Raw genomic sequence first — 19,181 nt, forward strand, 5'->3', positions numbered from 1 at the left:
TCGCTACTTTTATTTTTGTACCCATAGGCGGGTACACGTTTGAATATGTTATCTTTTACAAATTTTAAGTAAACTTAGGAAACTTTTCCTGAAAGATTAGAAATAGAAAAAATGTTTTATTTGTTGAGCATACACGTTCGTATTTCTGATACACCCTGTATAATATCGTGAGTAGTCAAATTTTGTCAGAAAAATTTTCAGATTATACAAAAGTTTATTGCAAGCAAAGCAGTTTTTCGAATGCCATTGTTAAAACACTATTATTACGAGATAAATTAATAACAAATATTAATAACAAAAACCGCCAACGTCGCCTTTTATCAAATTATTTTCTTAAATAAGACTAAAATAAGATTAAAAAATATAAATAAGATTAAAATATAATGAATAAATAAAAATAAATAAATAAATAAATAAATCTTTTAAATAAGATTAAAATAAGATAAAATCGTAAATTAGTTATTGATCTCTCATTGAAACTATAAATTACATCAGCTATTATTTTCTTGAAGTGCAAGAATAATTTATAACAGCAAATTTTGAGAGAGAATGCAATTTTGACGTTTTTATAGTTTTGAAACAGCTAATACAAGTACAATAATTCTAAAATTTTCACATAGAAAATTTCACCACAGGTGGTAGTCGGATGACAATTACGATTTGTTCTGCTGATGTCTCCGTTAATAATAATTTGTTTACTTCATCGCTTCACAAAACTCCTTAAATAATGCTCATGTCCGTGGGGGAATTTTCAATTTCTTTGAGTGATTTTTTCACAAAGTAATAAATGTTTAAGGAGATAAACTTGTGAAAACTAACAAAAATCAAGGCAAAAACGTTAAAATCCGTCTAAATTTTTTCAAAATTTTTTCACTGATCAAGAGCTGAACAAATTTACTAGGTTAGATTTTGCCAGTTAGAAACTGGAATTAATTGATTTGATGAATGAAAGTATGCTAAAGATCAAAATATTAATGAATGAAATGATCTTATAGTCCCTGCTTGTTATCTGGAACACAACGCATTTTCAATTTTACAATTTTATCCGAAAACTTTGTTTATTATCAATCTTCGTTTTAACAGAAATTTGACTGATTTTCATAAAAAAATTAATTTCTTAAAAACCTGATTTTCTAGATATCTGATTCCTGGAACAAATTAAAGAGTCGACTATCCAAAAATCACGTATTGTGAAGATACATAATGAAATAATCTAAATTTTGAAACTAAAGAAATTTTTTTGACCTCGTAAGAAACGTGGAAGGATGTGAAGAACAAAATAATTTTAATTTTCGTCATTTTTAAGTGTAAGATCTGATATAGGTATCTCTGCTTTTAAAAAATTTTTTACAAAACCTTGGGATTATCCGGAATTTCGATCAGCCGGAATAACTTCACCTTTATTTATTTCTAATAATCGGAGCGCCAAGTATCTTAGGACGGCCCTGAAGACAAAATAAAGTTACGAGCAAAAACGATTTCTTTTTATTTTTGCAGGCTTTAATTTTTTCAAGAACAGATCCATACGTGATACTTTTGACACGTTTTGAAAGAAAATTCCCTTTGAAAGCACAAATACGACCAGGGATAGCATCTACATCCTTGAAAGCCAGTGTGCGCCACGCCATAATCCTGAGTTATCGCAAGGACCTGTGTCAATATGCGGTAGTCCTGTCGCAGGCAATAAGACCGATCAGGACACGAGGGCGTCACGTCAGCCGAAGCTTAAATGATATTGATCAAAGGCGTAGTGTCATAGAACACGACCTCTAAAAACTACTAACAAAAACAATTTTTGCATCACTTGCACGTCCGCGACAAATTTTAATTAGTATTCCTAATTCGTTATTAAAATATTCAACAGTTTTTTAAACAGATTATTCATTAAAAACCGCAAAGTTTTCATCTAGGTTTATTAAAGCCGCAGAGATGAAAACACAGTTAAGTGCTTTATGAGAGTCACTTCCTTTGACTACATGTTCATTTAAGCACAGGGAAGCAATTTTTTTAAGAAAATATTGAGATAAATGGAACCTTTCTTTCAATGACAAAGCCGTCTTCAACTCACTGTTTTTGTCCCAACAATGTGAAAGTAATCGCAGAAAAGAGTCTTAATTTCACATATTGTTTACAGCTGTTGGAAAAAATAATTGCTCGCAATAAACGTGATAAATTTAATATCGCTGAGTGTCGGGAAAAAGCGATATGTAAGACCTGCAGATGTTTCCGTTCCGTCTCATTTAATATCTGAATTCCCGTAAACTGTTCAAGTCAACCGCTTTTACGAGGAAATCTTGATGACCGATCATCGCTTTCTGCTGAATACTGAATAGATTCTCTCCAAGGCGAGTCCTCAAATAAGTTCGGGTCATCAAAATATAAGTACTCTGACTGATTATAAATGAGTATCAGCTGCAGAGTTTCAATTTTGTCAATTTCTGGACTGAAATGAACACCGCAAAACTTTAACCAGCTGAACTTGTCGGATCTAAAGGTATTTACTTTACCTAATGCAGAATTAATGTTTCGGAGCATTTTGCTGGATATCACTTTAGTCGTTGTTTATTTAGTACTAACCCATTCTGCAACACACAATAAATCAATTTAATGTCGCATCTGGCCAGTGTGCCAACAAGCTTCTGCGATATACCGACCGATACCGCGATTTCGATTGCTCCAAATAATTACTTTCCGCAACAATTATTTATATTGGATCAGGATATAACGAATGGCTGACATAAAGACATTCAGAATGGGTAAAATGTTTTTTTCAAAAAATAAATATTAACACTTAGGGCCGGTTTATAGAAAGGGAAATTAAGATTTTTAGCCGGTTTACAGAACATATTAATTGCAATTAAATTTTAATTGCGATTAACTTGACAATTTATCAATGCATTTTAAATGGCAACTTAATACGAATTAGTTTAATTTTGAATTAAATCTTAATTTCCCTTTCTATAAACCGGCCCTAAATCTACAACTTTTTCAAAGAATGCAGAACAGTTTTAGACGAAAACAAGACAGCCTTAAGTTTTCTACATTCTGTTTTTCAGAGTACTTGCTATTTAATGCACATTTTTTATATTTCATGACAATTTAAATGGATAATAATTTAGACCTTGGACTTGATTTATATTTTTTGTAAAAACCTTGGAAAAAGCTTCGTGTACCCAAGTCAGTGGCATATTCACATATGGGCTAAATGGGCAAAATTTTAGGACAAAAATATCTTACTAGTAAATAGACGGGTTGCATTTTTTTGTAAGTCAATTGATATAATTTTTAATTTTCATCACATTTCTTTATTTCGTAAGTTCTTAATTGTTTGGTTAAACAATTTTAAGAAGTTTTTAGTCGTTTCAAGTTATATTATAGAAAATTCACGATGAGTAATGATAGAAAAAGCCTGAATGGTACACAATAGAGTAAAATGTCTGAAAAAATCAGCGACAACATAATATTAGAGAAATAAGTGAAAAAAGGACGTTTTTGGAATAACCAAACTTTTCAAATAACTAGAAGGTTATTTTTTAACAAAAGATATCTTAAAAAAAGGAGACATTTAAAATTCTAGTGCATGTTTAGTGACATTAGAAAGAACTTTTTCACGTTTATTTATTTCATTTTCAGGATTATCTTGTATTTGACGAAAATTTATGCTAGTACTAGGTTTGATCTTTCATTTAAATAAACTGACTAAAAAAAGTTCAGACTATTGTTGAATTTAAAGAATAACTGATAAAATGAATAGATTTAAAAGCAGATACATATTCACTGATTTGTTTTTATTGGATTATATATAATGCTTGAAAGATGATAAAATTTGTATGATGTTAGATTCGTTAGACTTCTCTAACTCTTGTGAACCAGTATGTAAGTGTATTCTGAAAAAAAAAACAATATCCCCCAAAAAAATAACTGTTAAAAATGGTAAGTGTAACGTATTGATTTTTCTATTTTATAGTAGTTTATTCTGAACGATAAGCAAATTTGAATTTTCTAAGACTTAAAAAAACAGTAGAACGATATTCCTTTTTTGTTTTAATTTTATTATTTTATTAGCAAAATTTTTATAATGGAGCGTTTTCTGTTTAAATTTCTTGGAAGTATTTTTTCAACAGCTCTATCAGAATTTTCTTTATCTTTTCTTAGAAAATAACGTAGGTATAGGTAACATGAGATCGAAAAAAAAACTGAATTAGAGCAGCCCGTGCCTGCGAAATATTAGCCATATGTCAAAAATTGACAAATTCGAATTTTTAAAGAATTGCTTCCTTGCCTAAACTAAATTATTCCAAAATAAAACAAAAAGCCTACATTGTGGAATGCTATTTTAACAAGTAAAAAAATAAATGTGGGTAGAAATATTCAATTGGTGAATGATGCTTAGCAGAATTTCGGAAAAAAATTTTCTAAAAATTTTGTAATTTTTTATTTGCTAAAATTGAAACAATATATTTGGATAACTCTAGATATATAGCCCGTGGCTAAAGATACACTTGCCTTTCAAGGCTTGCTATAAATTACAGTAAAACGTCTCAGCAACGGACACCGATAGAGAATCTTTAATTGTCCGTTGTGAAGAGGTGTCCACTAATGGGAGCTGGGAAATTTTAATATTGGCATTGTTACGTTCCTACAAAAATGTCCGTTGTGAAAAGTTGTACATTATAAGGAGGTGTCCATTTAGAGAGGTTTCACAGTAGCATATTTTCGATCTCATGGAAAATGACATTTTCTGATAAAGCTGTTAAAAAATCATATGTAAGTATAAAACTGGAGGATAACCTCTTTTCTCATATGAACCTTAATTATCGTTTAAAGATGTAATAATTTATAATGGTTCTCATGTTTTCTCGATTTTTGAATATAGATATTATTATAAAAAACTACATGTTGTGAAAATCTTACTTCCAACAAATAAACCTGTTTAAAATCCAACATTAAAAAAGTAAAAATGTAAAGACAAAATGAAAAGTGTAAAGCGCAAAACTTTTGCATATTATTTTACGTATTTATAAAGCAAAATCCAATTTTAATACCTACGAAAAATATTTGAAATATCGATCTTCAGTTTTCAAACGTTTTATAAAGCATGATTCCACAAATAATATGTTCACTTGATAACTTTGGTGAATGATGAACCTCAAGCAGAAAAAGGAAAAAAAAATATTAAAAAAAAAGAGTAAATTTTGTTATTAACAACAGAGAAGTGAAATTTTGAAAAACTTCAAGAAGGGAAAAAATAATTCAAATTCAAATTATTTATAATAATATTTTAATTAATTTTTTTGTTGCAAGAAAAAGAAAAGTATTAGCAAAAAAATGTAAATTTTATTTCGTTATTCATATTTAGAAAAAACACTAAAAAATTACAAATTCTGAAAAAACTAGACATAATACTATGTTTTTTTCGCAAAGTATTTTACAAAATTGAATATTAAATCAAATCGAATCTTAATTTTTTAATTATATCCGATTCTGTTTCAGATAGAAACAGAAAACAGAATTTTTGAATACTCAAAAAGTGCAGTTTGTTAATGAAATAGACCCATATAAAATTAAGTTGGCAACACTAAAAAATATGTTGGAACTGTTTAATTCAATATTTGCATTAATGCATAAATAACTTTTTGTTCTTTTTTTTGCAAATCTGTTTTACAAGACTACATATTCTAATGAAAGGATAATGGACACAGTAAAACATCAAAAATTATAAACAAAAACGGTCAATCCAAATTTTTCTAAAAAATTATTTACCTAAATTCTAACAATTAGTTAGTTATACTTGTACTTACACTCAAAATGATATGTCTAGATTTTTATTCGATTAATTCAACTGAAGGTTAACTAAAACTAACTCTGAAAAAACTAGAAATACTTGTTTTATTCTTCAATATGTTTTCACAATTGTAACAAGACTTAATGAAAATACCTTAACCTTCTTAAAGCTCAGCATATTTTAATTATTTAACGTTTTAGGGGATTCCCAGTTTTAGTCAACCATGTTTCAACATATGAAACATTCTTTAAAAGATTAAGTAATTTCAATGTTTTAGCTAATTTTGCCGGGGAAATTGTAACATTTTTTTCCAGTGAGATTCATAAGCCAATAAGATTTATTTAGACAGAGTTACATTAAATACTCGTCTCGTAGATTGTTATCACAGAATTTAATTACCCCAACACAAGTCGGTCGAGATAGGAACGATACATTGTGACCCCATCTGCATACCATAGATAAACACTCAGCCATTTAACTTTTTAGGCACAAAATTAAAACACTGATATTCTAAAAGTCAAGTGATGTTTCAATACCTAATTGCTCAGTTTGAATGTGTAATTGAAAAGTGAGAGCTATTAAAATCCCACGCAAAAATCCCACCAATAACTTTAATCCTTTAATATACTGATTAATGCTTGGTGTGATAAAGTGAGCTTTGTTTCCTTCGACAATAGAGCGATAATCAGCACTTTTCACACCAGCACGAGCGCGAAAATGCAAATGAAAACAAAATAATTCATACAAAATCCGGCGTTTTATTTTCGCACTGCTTCAGAAAAATTAATGCAACAGCAGCGAAATAATTGTAAACATAAACATCCGCTGCAACAAAATTTCCGCAACAATAAACAAGTTGCATTTGCAGGTAGAACGAAAACGGCAAATAATAGTAATGTGAATCAAGATAAGAAGTAAACTATTTCGCATGCAACATGCCATTTTGTGCACTTGTTATCACATTTACAGAGTTTTCCGAACGCAATGAGTCGCAAAATATGACATCCGCCCCTAAAGTGAAAGTTATGTTTAATTAAGTGTGAGTGCTCGAAAAAGCTCACAAACAGCGCGAGCTTGTTGTGTCAAAGCAACGAGTTTTATTAACAAAATCTGAAATTTGTAGACGTAAGCTTCAAATGTTGCAGTCATTTTCATGACTCGTCTAATTACAGAAATATATCGATTCTGTTCATGAAAAACAGTCACAATAATAAAATTATTCAGGGTTGTTAAGAAACCTTAGTGTTTGCTTTGTACGGCCTCCTAATTACACCTGTAATTATATAATTAGGATTTTTTTCTAGTGGTAAACAATTTTCAAAACGATCTGTGTTGAGTTCTATGACTTATTTATTGCACACGCGAGGCAAAAATTTTGTAGAAATTTGCATAAATGGTAAATCGGGTATTTCACGGCGAGTTTTTCATTATAAATAGCTAAGTACAATCAAACAGTGGTAAATTACCACAGAGACTAGTGCAGCTACACGCAATGCGTAAAATTTTCTACTGCGACGTGAATTACTCTTCATTAGCAAAATTAGCGACAAAAAATAATGATTTCACTGTTTATCAAATACGGTGTCATTTATCAAATTCGAATTGGATTAAAACGGTTTATGCAAAGTGATGAATGTAGTGGCTCCTAAATCGATATGATAAACACTTTTATTGTGTTTTAAAAAATCATTTGGTACATTATTATCCAAAATCGAGGTTTAAATAATCATCACGTTTTACACGTGAGTTATTTACAATTTAGCGTTTTGTGGACGTTTTATTATGCAACACAGAAAACATTTTCGAATCCAATCGGAATTCGGAAAATGCATTCACATTCGATTTACTTTAAACCGTGTGTATACATACATAATGTTGTCTGACTTGTCGGCGTGAAATATATTTTTGAAATAAATCGACAAGTTTCAAGTTATTTGTCAGCAGTTCGTAGTACGGAGGACTATAAATTAGGAGACGAAACGAGATATAAAATCACAGGATTTTCTGATTTCTGAACCCAAAAAAATAGTATGAAAGAGTAAAAATGAGGGCGCTTTATATCGTTTTGGTGTCAAATCGTTCAATTAATTTAAATTCACACAATTCACTAATTACTTGCAAAACAAACTGAGAAAGACTGACGACTAAAATTTTCATTAAAATGTTAGGAAAAGAATTATTAAAAAAAATAAATTTCATTTAAAAAAGTCCGCGAGACCATATCTCTATCGTCAAAGGTTTAGTCCCTAAGGACGTTCAAAGACGCTGAAGCCACGTATTCGTTTCATTTTACCGGTAGTCAGGTAACGGAATTAGTATATTATTACACGAGCAAGTAAAGAAGATTTTTATCCACAAAAATGAAGTTTGCTGCACGAGCCGAAGGCGAGTGCATGTAATCATTTGAGTGGATAAAAACCTTTACTTGCGAGTATAATACTATACTTTATCTACGATCAAATAACCAAAAAAAAAAATTTTTAAAAACCTTTCATAAACACACTCATATTTGTGCCGCGATTTTTGTGGTAGAAGATTTTCTATTGCACTCGTTGCGATATTGCGAATGTCAGGTGGCGTGCAGGTCATTTCATTCTCTTCTTCCAACATTTTAAATAACTTTCTGTCACAAAAAACTGCGGTAAATTTTTACTTTAGCTACTTCTGGATTTTTGAAAATTTTTTTTTTGCATTTTGCTTTAAAAAGCCTCTAGATCAAAGATATGACCATGAAAGTTTGTGCAAATGCCCCGTTTTCGAAAAATTCGACTTTGAATGACCTTGACCTAGACTTTTTAAATTTTATTAACACTCTAATAAATGATATTAACCGTAAATATAACTATAAATGAGGCAAGGCGCCTACAGATGATAGCCCGCAGGCTGGGGCTTCGCTCCAGCGACCTAAAAATAAACATACCCCACGAACAATTAAACTCGAAACCGTGGAACTCGAAACGTGGAATAGTGGTTTTTATGGAACTATGTTGCGCGTGGCTGGGGCTTCGCCCCAGTTAACTAAAAGGAAACATACCCCACGACCAATTAAACTCGAAAACGTGGAACTCGACACGTGGAATAGTGTTTTTTATGGAGCTAGGGTGCCGTACAGTTCGTGGCCGGAGGCTGGGGCTGCGCCCCAGCTAACTAAAAGGAAATATACACCACGATTGCTAAATTAACCTCAAGAACGTAGCACTCACAAAAAAATACCTTGTTCACCACTAGTAAGTAAAATAGTAATGGAGTGGTGTTGTTGGTAAATTGCATGAAGGGAAATGCGGGAATGCATCCCCACTTCCGTCAATCAGCCAATCAGAGCACAGAGACATAAATTCAAATTGCAAAATATGAAAAAATACACCTACTTTTTAATGAAAAAGGTATAATACGTCATTTAAATTCATTCTGGGAATACCCGAAGGTGTTATAATCATAACAAACACGCAGGTGCGATTCTTACCTGTTGAAGCTAAACAATAACAACCAATCAGAAATAAGCACACGCAACGCATGCACACCCTGGTGGCGAACGTTGTATCCCTTAAAATCAACAAAAATGGCGATTCAAGTGAAATGAGTGAAAATAAAAATTATTTTTCTAATGTTATTTTCAATTTGCACAAGAAAATTCATAGTGTACGGTCATCAGGGCACTCAAAGGAATCGTTTGGCGTAAGTTTCAGCTTGAAAATCCAGAAGTAGTTAAAGTAAAAAATTACCAAAACTGCTTGAACAATCACAGATTTCACTACTAGTTCCGACTAAATAATTAGCTGTTTGTTTTTGTTGTCAGCTGATTTGGCTTGTTTGGTTATATTGCTGCGGTTACGGCACACAATTGCCAACATAAAAGTGGTGGAAAAGATAAAATTCCAATATTTTCAATTTTGATTGGTCCCAATCCCAATGGATAAAAAATTCTGTCAATTTTACCCATGGGTGAAAACCAATCAGAGACTTCTTTTAATTTGTCGATGGATAAAATAAAAATTTACAGTGGAACTTTCACAACAGTAATGGTTATATTATTTGATGATCGTAGATAATAGTTATTTATTTAATGAGTTTGAGTGTAAATCGGATGCTTTATTTCACGAGTGGATTTTTAAACCACGAGTGAAAACGAGTGGTTTATCATCCACGAGGCGAAATAAATGAACCGATTTACACAAAAACGAGTTGAATACAAAATTTTATTCTTCGAAATAGACACAGCAAGGCTTAAAATTGCTTTAAATTTGTTAAAAATAATCTGACGTTTCGTACTGAGAAATGCCAAACAATTGTCAAACCTTCCTTACACAGGAGAAAAACCGTAAATTTTGACATTGTCGAAGAATAATAGTTATTTATTTAATGAGTTTGAGTGTAAATCGGACGCTTTATTTCACGAGTGGATTTTTAAACCACGAGTGAAAACGAGTGGTTTATCATCCACGAGGCGAAATAAATGAACCGATTTACACAAAAACGAGTTGAATACAAAATTTTATTCTTCGAAATAGACTCAGCAAGGCTTAAAATTGCTTTAAATTTGTTAAAAATAATCTGACGTTTCGTACTGAGAAATGCCAAACAGTTGTCAAAACTTCCTTACACACGAAAAAAAACGGAAATTTTGACAGTGTCGAAGAATAAAATTAATTTATACCTAAACTGTAGAAAATAAAAATAGAAGGGCGGACTTTCTTATAGAAAATTTAATTTTCTACAACTTTGTTAATTACACTTTTTTGTATCTTCAACCGTGTTCCCAGCGTTTTGATAAATATGCGACCGTGCGCAAAAGAATTATCGCTTTGAACTATGAAGCGTTCTGCATTATATTCTTACGAATCCTCCGAATACGGTTGAAGATACAAAAAAGTTTACTGACTAAAGTTGTAGAGAATTAAATTTTCTACAAAAAAATATCCAACACCATATTTCTATCTTTAACGGTTTAAGCCTAAATTAACTTTTCAGTACTTGACCACCGGCAAGATTAAACAAATCCATTACTTGAGCGTCTTTGAAAGACTTTGGACTTTGCGTTTTGGAAAATATGGGGCAGAGTGCAAATTAGTAAGAGTTTGAAATATTTTAACATATAAAAGGTGTTAGATGTTAGATAATTTATCTGTTTAATTAGAAAGCCGTACATACTAACCCTCTGACTTAAAATTATTTTCAAGTGTGTTTCCAAAAACACAAACTTATGTTTTTTTAATGGAACAACATACAGCGTATTCGGTAAATGGACTGCCATCGCTTTACTGCGAACTCACAGGAGTCCGAAAAGTATTATTCTGCATTTGCATTGTTCTTTTTATCATGCTGTGAAGAACTAGAGAACCCTAAAATTGGCCAATGAGGGAACACGTTTTATTATCTCTCTTTTTGATGTATCAAGTAGTCTATTTGCAAAAAAAGAAAAACTGTCACAACTGACAACAACTTTCAATTAATATTCAGTGGCGTACAATTATACAATAATTTCGATGTCAAAAGGAATTTATTGTTAAATAAACTTTACGTACTACCTACTTAAATTTGTATAGGAAATGCTCAATTGCTCAAACAGGTTACCATCTTTTTATAAAATTATTACACATAAATAAAGAATCGTAGAATAGCAGGATTTCATCACTTCAAAGAAGAATCTTCAAGAATATATCATTTTTATTAGCTTACTGCATTTAAGAACATAAAAAATGAGGAGATTTGTTGCAAGTTGAATAACTTAGAAATTTTAAATAAAACACGCTTTTTTTCATCTAAAAGACCTTAAATTGTTTTTCTAAAAACATTAACAGTTAATTGTCACTTGGTGATTACTCAAAAGATACAGGGTGACCCAGGGGTGCGTGCATGCTCCATAAATAAAATATAGGGTTTGGCAGTTTGAAAAAATCGAATTATTTTCATTTGTAGTTTGCAACTTTCAGAAAATCGTAGTAGGCGCTGAAATATTGACCCCGATTTCAGTTTCACTGCAAAAGATGCGCTTAAGCTTAAGAAATCTATTGGAAAAAAGTATCTTAAATCATCTTAAATGGTTCTGGATTTGTACATTTTTTGTACAACTACGCTATTGACATAAGTCAAAAAATATATGATAGAAAAGTCCATAATGTAAAATGTAACAAAAATTTGGGGTTTCCCGAGGTGTTTCCATTAAAAAAACAGAACTTAGTTGTACACTCCGTATACAAATTCAAACATTTTTAGAATGTGCCTTATTGCCCTATCGTTTAAAAAAAATTCAAATTGATAGGTTGCACCCCTGGGTCACCCAGTATTTAACATTGAATATTAAAAAAAAATTATTAACTATTGTTTTAGTAATCGAAAAGTGAAATTTTCAGTTACCTAATTAACTTTAATGTTACCCTCAGGCCATTATTCGTCATTTATTACAGTGAAATAACAAAAATTTTAAAATACGGCGAATCTGCAATAAAATAATGCTCTGTGGTTGAATTGCTATAGTTATGATATAATAATATACTATGGTAACAACAATGCTCATGAATAGTGTGCATTGTTATTGAAATTAACTTTTAAAGTGAAATATCTTTTTAGTTATTAACTTTAGACATTTGAAACTTTATGTTTTTAGATAGTCAATTTAATAATCTTTGCTAAGCAAGTACAAAAAATAAAGTGTTCCATTTAAGTTTTTCAAGTTATTCAACTTATAGCAATCTTCTTAATTTTTCTGTTTCTAATTGCAATGCGCTAAACAATTTTGAAACAGATTTAAGTTTGATCTTTTCTCTTTAAAGTGACGAAAATCCTACTTTTCGACGATTCCCCTTATTTGTGTAATAATTTTTTAAATAAAACCTGTTTGTGTAAAAAAAATCAAATTATCTCAAAAACTAAGTAAATCGACTAATACAAATTTAGATTAAAATCATCAGTATTAAAAACTACGTACAAAAATGCAACAAAACATAGATGTGAGATGTTCTGAACTGCCAGAATCACAAACGAATATTATTTTTCTTATAATAAATAAATGGATGGGGTGTGACGTGACATTTTCACACATTTTGTATTTTAAAAGGGTTAGGAAATGGGAGAGATCGCATTTAGGTATTTGCTTATTTGATTCCGCCCCCACCAGGTAACAGAAACTCGGTTGTTTGATTAAACAAATATATTTCAGTGAAATATTGTGTTCGTCTAAAATTAACTAAATTGAAACTTTACTGAAAGGAATATTTGCTATTTGATTACATAGAGAGCGAGTATTTACCTAATTATTCTAAACTGATTTACTTTATTAGTATAACTAAAAGTTATTGTTGATTGAAATGTTTATTTTAGAAAACCGATATCACTTTCAACTTTCCTTGATATACTTTTTAATCTGACGCGATTTCGAACTTTGTCAACACAAATAGTTTCCTCAATAGACTGAAAAATTTATTGAGTTTTCAATTGCAGTTCCAATTCCCAAAAACAGGTAAACACATCACGCAAAAAGGAAAAACAACTCTTCGTCCAAGAAATCTACACGTTTATTACATTTTCAAAAGTAAAAACAAGTAAATATTTTGTTGGATAAGACTAGTAATGTCTTTTTTCATAATCGTTAAAATGCTTCAATTTAAAGCTATGAGCAAACTGCAGAAACAAAATTTGCGACAAATCAGTAATTTCAAGTTATTCCAATTGTTACTACATGAAAAAATTCACCTGTTTTAAAAGTAAAAACGGTAAAATTAATATATATTAATTATATAATATTATTATATATATATATATATATATATATATATTATATATATATATAATATAATAATAAAATTAGTGATCTTGAACAACCGAGGTTTTAATGTATAATCAAAATTTCGGTCGATTTTACTAGAAAACAAATTATGTCTGCTTGATTCAAAACCATTTTGCTCTCACGATTTGTAAGAATAAAAATAATATGCAATTGTGGCTTGTCAGTTAGGAGAACTCAGTCTTTCAATAATTTATTGCTTGAAATAACATATCCTTCACAGTTATTTCTGTTGATACCTAACAAAGTGAATCTAATAAAGCATCTTTAGTAACGAACATTGCCACAAAATATTCAGGACCTGAAAATATTCTTGCAAAACTAAAAATTTATTTTTTGTTGTATTCTCATTGTGCTATACAACCAGTTTCGTAAATAAGAATTGCTTCTAGTATTGTGTAACATTTTGTAATTTTAAATAATAATTTTAAAAAATTTGAATTGAATGAATGCTATTTCTTTTATGTAAATAAACTGCGAATGAAGCTGTCCTGAGTTGCATTTTTCCAGGTTGTAAGATGATCTTTTTCATACAATCTAATATCTGTATTTAAAAAATATATACTAATTCAGTTCTTGAGGGAAAGTGAGGAAATGATTATCAGACAGTATTATTTCATTTTTTATAAAATATTTTCAAAACTTAGATATAGTCAAACTTCGATAACTCAAATAGGCAGTTGCTAAGAAAATACTTCGAGTCAGCTAAAATTCACATTATCAAAAAGAAATGAAAAAAATGGTAAGTCAATAGAATGATCATTATGTTTTAATAAGCAATGTACGAAAGGACAATTTGATATTAGATGTTAAAGTGTTAAAAGTTAAACTTAGAAAAGCAAATTGTGGTCGCAAAAGGGTTGGAGATATCAAGAAATTCGACTTATCGAAAATTCGACCGTTAAGCTATCGAGTAATCTTCGAGTTAACAAAAAAATCAAAATATCGAAGAAAGACTTATTAAAGTTCAAATTGTATTTAGTTAAGAAATCTGGAGATATTTTATAACTTCAAATACGTATTTTTGTAATTTTTTTGGAGAATGTACCGTTTAAAAATCGATGATGGAACTTCCACTAAAAATTTAGTATCTTATTTTAAAATTGCTCTCAGTGAATACAAATACCTAAAACAGCTTCACCACAAAAGTAGGAACAACAAAGAAAGAGCTTTTATAACAACAAAAATATTGATAAAATAATTAATACTATAGTAATAATTATTATCAGAATATAAAAACTTAAGTTGTCTGGTTAGGTCAGAGTATATACTCTCTTCGTTGAAGAAATGTGTCAAAGGCAAATAATAGAGAAAAGTGTAGAAAATGGCAATAAAAATAAAAACATCTTTCAATTTATCATAAACTTACAAATCATATTCCTCAAATTGAAGAATGGATAACACAAAAAGTTAACTTCTGTTTAAATCCATTTCGGATAAAACACGGATGATTCGTAGAATACTTTTAAAAAATTGGAAAAATAGAAACTAGCAAAAAGGTGGCAAAAATATGAAAAATATGTATCTTAAAAAGCGAGAATAATAATTGGAAGTAATAATAATAAAGAAGTAAAGAAAAATAATAAGCAAGAGCAAGAACGCTTAAGAAGAAATTCTTTCTAAAATAATTTTAAAATGCTTTTACTTTATATTAAGGAACAATGCAGGTACATTGTGTAATTTTAAAATTTTATAGAAAACGGACTGGAGAATTTAATAAAACAATTTTACATTAATATTTTGCGCTAAAACTTATATTTAGTATTAGACAATAGAGATTGTGCAGTGTGTATATCGTAGGCTTATTAGCCTTCTGTTGTAAAATATTGTAAAATCAGGCGTATTATAAAACGCCTAGTCCTTTGTAAACGACTAGGCAAATTGTAAATGAATCAATAAATGCAGAATTTTTACAATGCGAATAAATATGTTACTTAATACGCCTAACAAGTCATCGTCATATTGTAAAATGGTTTTTTATACTCATTCCTGCAATGAAATGTTTTATATTTTGCAACAATGACTAGGGACATTTAAAAACTATAAAAAATATTTTTTTTAATTCATTACAAAAAATATTGTACCTAACTTGTTTGTAAAGCAATTTTACACATTCGCACTTCATGCAGCACTCGCTGCGCTCGTACAGCAAAGTGGAAAAGTGCACTTTCCAAACTCGTTAGGTAATTTCATATTGTCTATTTAGAAAATGAGAGGATGTTACCTTTAGTTGTTTGTTTTATAAAAGATTCAAAAATACCACTTTCTAGCAGTTAGGTAGTTTAATAAAAAACACACCAAAACTTCTACCCTAAACTTAAAATTATTGGTCAATCAAAACCCCTTTATATTTCAATAACTGAAAACATTCGGATAACACAAGTTTAGTTATTTTCACTTTTTAAGTTCTACTATCATCCTTTGAAATATTTATTTGCATAATTTGAGTTAAGTTTTCTTTCAACTTATCAGTGTCAAATTATTGTAATTCTCGATAATGCAACCCTTTATTGATGAAGGCATTGCTTTTATAGTTTTTCAAAATAAAAAAAAATAATGTATAATACAAATTTAATGTTTAAAGTATTAATTTCAATAGTAGTGACTTGTGCATATAAGACGCCTAAATAATGCAGGTTCATTTCAGTCGTATTGTGAATGAACCATAGATATTTTACAATAACTCGAAAACTTGATAGGCGTTTTATAATGCGCACAAAATTTTCAGTTGCACTGTAAGAAACTACATTTATTTATTCATCTACAATTTGCCCAGCCGTTTACAATATGACAAGGCGTTTAAACTTGCTTTAATTATAATTAGCCTACAACATGTACACTTTGAAACTATTAAAATAACTCAAAAAAAAAATTCATGTTTTTTGTGTTTTGCTGCTAACATTACTAACACTAGATACAGCGTTTGATTTTGAAATACTAATTACTAATTGAATCAAAATAGGTTTCGTTTTGTTCAAAATATGTAATAAGATTTCGCTACGAATTTATAACAAAACTGTCAAGACAAAGTTGACAATATTCAGAACAATGCAACTGTGAATTAATTTAGTAATTTTTAAACTTCTTTCCTGGACTGCTGAAAGTACTATTCATTATTGATAATTGACTCACCCTGTATCTATTTTTGACAAGTATTAAAAAAAATAATTCCAGATATACGAATAGTTAGTTATAATACTTTTTAAAGCTATTTAATAATAAACCTTCGCTATCCCGGCGCATCCACCATTTTTGCTAACTGCTTTATACCCAAAATTTATTTATTTACGATTGGCAATTTTTTACCATAAATAAAAAGACTTAAATAACATAAGAATTAATAAGACAATTAATTTTTTATTTCAAAGTAGTCAAAAGTAAAGCAAAACAGTTTTTTTGTGTTAATGTAAACCCTCGTACTAGAGCAAACTAGTTTATCCTTCTCTTTCTTTTAAATTTGTGATCATGTTACATTAAATGGTGCGTGCGAGTTTCCAATGCATACATATTTTATGAGTTTCTTGAAAAACACTAGACACTATACAAGTGCATGAAACAATCACTAAATTTCTAATTAATATTTGAATTAATTCTAATCCTTTTATCCGTAGCTCACGGGTGCAATTAAAAATTTAGACCCTCATTGCTTTCTGTTTAGTACTGTTAATTACTTTTACTTTTATATGTTTTGGGATAGATTTTTGCTTATCTGGAAATACTTTCAATCAATAATAAGCTTCAACAGCAGCAGCTATCTTCGCCCACTTACAATTTGTATACAAATCCTCATGTTAGCTGTTAGTTGATCGTATCCCACACAAGGAAACGATTATTCCTCGAAGGAGCATGATGCACAATATATTAAAAAAAAAAGAAAATAAAAAAATAGTTACATCACATCACCATCTTTGCACCCCGAAATTCGAATTTTAGCAACCGGATAAATGTTCCACTTTCACCAATTATGAAAATGAATGAGTTAGGTCAGGGACCAAAGCCGCAGTCCCTCAGAAGCCCATTTGTTTAATTTGAGGGCCAAACCCACATTTCTGTCGTACAGCTTTGAGAAGAGAAGGAAACGAATTGGTGATTTGTTCACCGGAAATATGCTTTTTGCGTTAAAACATCGTCTTTTTGCGAATCACTTTTCCATCAAAATAATTGCATATCGTTCGCCGTCACAGAGATGTGTATTTTCGCGACGCGCATGCTTTTTTCCTTGACGGTCCTGCGAGAACTAAAAGGATAAATTGTGGTATTCGCTGGCGCCATGTTGGACCTGCGTCTTCACAATATTACGTCACAATCAATATAGAGGTTGAACCTGAGGTGACACAAACACAAGCCAATCGATTATTTTTGTCTTTTACCAATTGAGTGACCAGATCTGACGTCAGGCTCTCGACCAGAAGGAAATACAAAACTAAAAAAATTGAATATTTCTGATAAAAATCGATTACACACAGAGGCATCGGAAACGTGAGTGATTCGATGCACGAACAGCGAACTAAAATATTACTACAAGTGACCAAAAAAAATCTATGTTGGTATTCCTTTAGACTGGGGCCCTTATAAAATTACTCAAAGAACACATTTCCTTTTTATTTGTCTGATTCTAATATTTTGCAACGTTCGTTGGTTTATACAGGGTGCTCAAAAACTGGCGCACCAACTCAGTGGTACGTTGTTGAGAAGCAAATGTAGATCACGGGAAAAATCTTGAAAAACAAACTTATTTTGCTAACTTCCTCAATTTTTATTATTTTTTAATGTTTTTATGTTTCGCACTAAGTAATTGTTCACTAACAAAATAATGAATAATTATTTTTAAATTTACTATCAGATCTTAGCAGTTTTTTTAATTTAAAAATTTAAATTCATCAAAAATTCACAGTTTGTAGATGTGCCAACGCTGGGAACTATTTCCTAGGAAACCGTTTCAAAAATAATCTATTTTTATTGTTGATCAAATTATTTTGGGATCGCGACTGTTAGACAATGTTGCCTCATATCCTTTATTTAAAATTCGTTATTTATCAATAACTTTAATACAAAGAATTTTTTTACTATTTTCACCTTTATGTGTAAGCAATTCTCTACCACACTCCGTTGAGTTGGTGCGCCGATTTTTGAGCACCCAGTATTTCACTCCAAATTAAACACTAAAACTTTTTTGGGTTATTTTATACTAACCATATTTAGCATACTTTTTAAACAAAAATCACTATTCAGCCATTCCATTTTAAAGGACTGGACACTTTACAGACGTTATTACCTTTTTTTTCAAATTTTTATGAACAATATCGGTGGAAATGAATTTTTCTTTATAGGAACTTAATACCAGTCAAACTGTGACTGTGACAACTTAAAATTGTAAAATCTGAAAAATGATCAGGAAAAAGAAATAAACTGATGACGGACGGCACACAAAAAAAATCTGTTAATTTAAAAAACACTTATTCCAACAATTACTATTTTTGAAGTAAAAGGTGTAACTTGTTGAAACTTTTGAAACCACGAAACCAAACAACAAGACAACGTGTAACAATTTCTGATTAATTTATACTTTTTATCTACACATGACAGACGGGACAAAAAAAATCTTGTAAATGAAAA

At 30.1% G+C, this 19,181-nt stretch overlaps 1 protein-coding gene across 4 annotated transcripts in view; it reads right to left on the minus strand.

Annotated features, from left to right (window-relative positions):
• The window catches only part of dysc (dyschronic), a 154,647-nt gene extending 136,836 nt beyond the window's left edge, over nt 1-17,811 (minus strand). For 3 of the 4 annotated variants that reach the window (XM_064356602.1, XM_064356600.1, XM_064356599.1), the window contains exon 1: nt 17,335-17,810. The gene's annotated coding sequence lies outside the window, so the exon portion shown is untranslated. Of the gene's footprint in view, nt 1-17,334 lie in introns of all 4 variants that reach the window. The other variant, XM_064356601.1, reaches the window with a different exon arrangement.
• Nucleotides 17,812-19,181: the final 1,370 nt, after the last annotated feature.

This window comes from Tribolium castaneum, chromosome 5 (assembly GCF_031307605.1).
Source record: "Tribolium castaneum strain GA2 chromosome 5, icTriCast1.1, whole genome shotgun sequence".
Taxonomy (NCBI): domain Eukaryota; kingdom Metazoa; phylum Arthropoda; class Insecta; order Coleoptera; family Tenebrionidae; genus Tribolium; species Tribolium castaneum.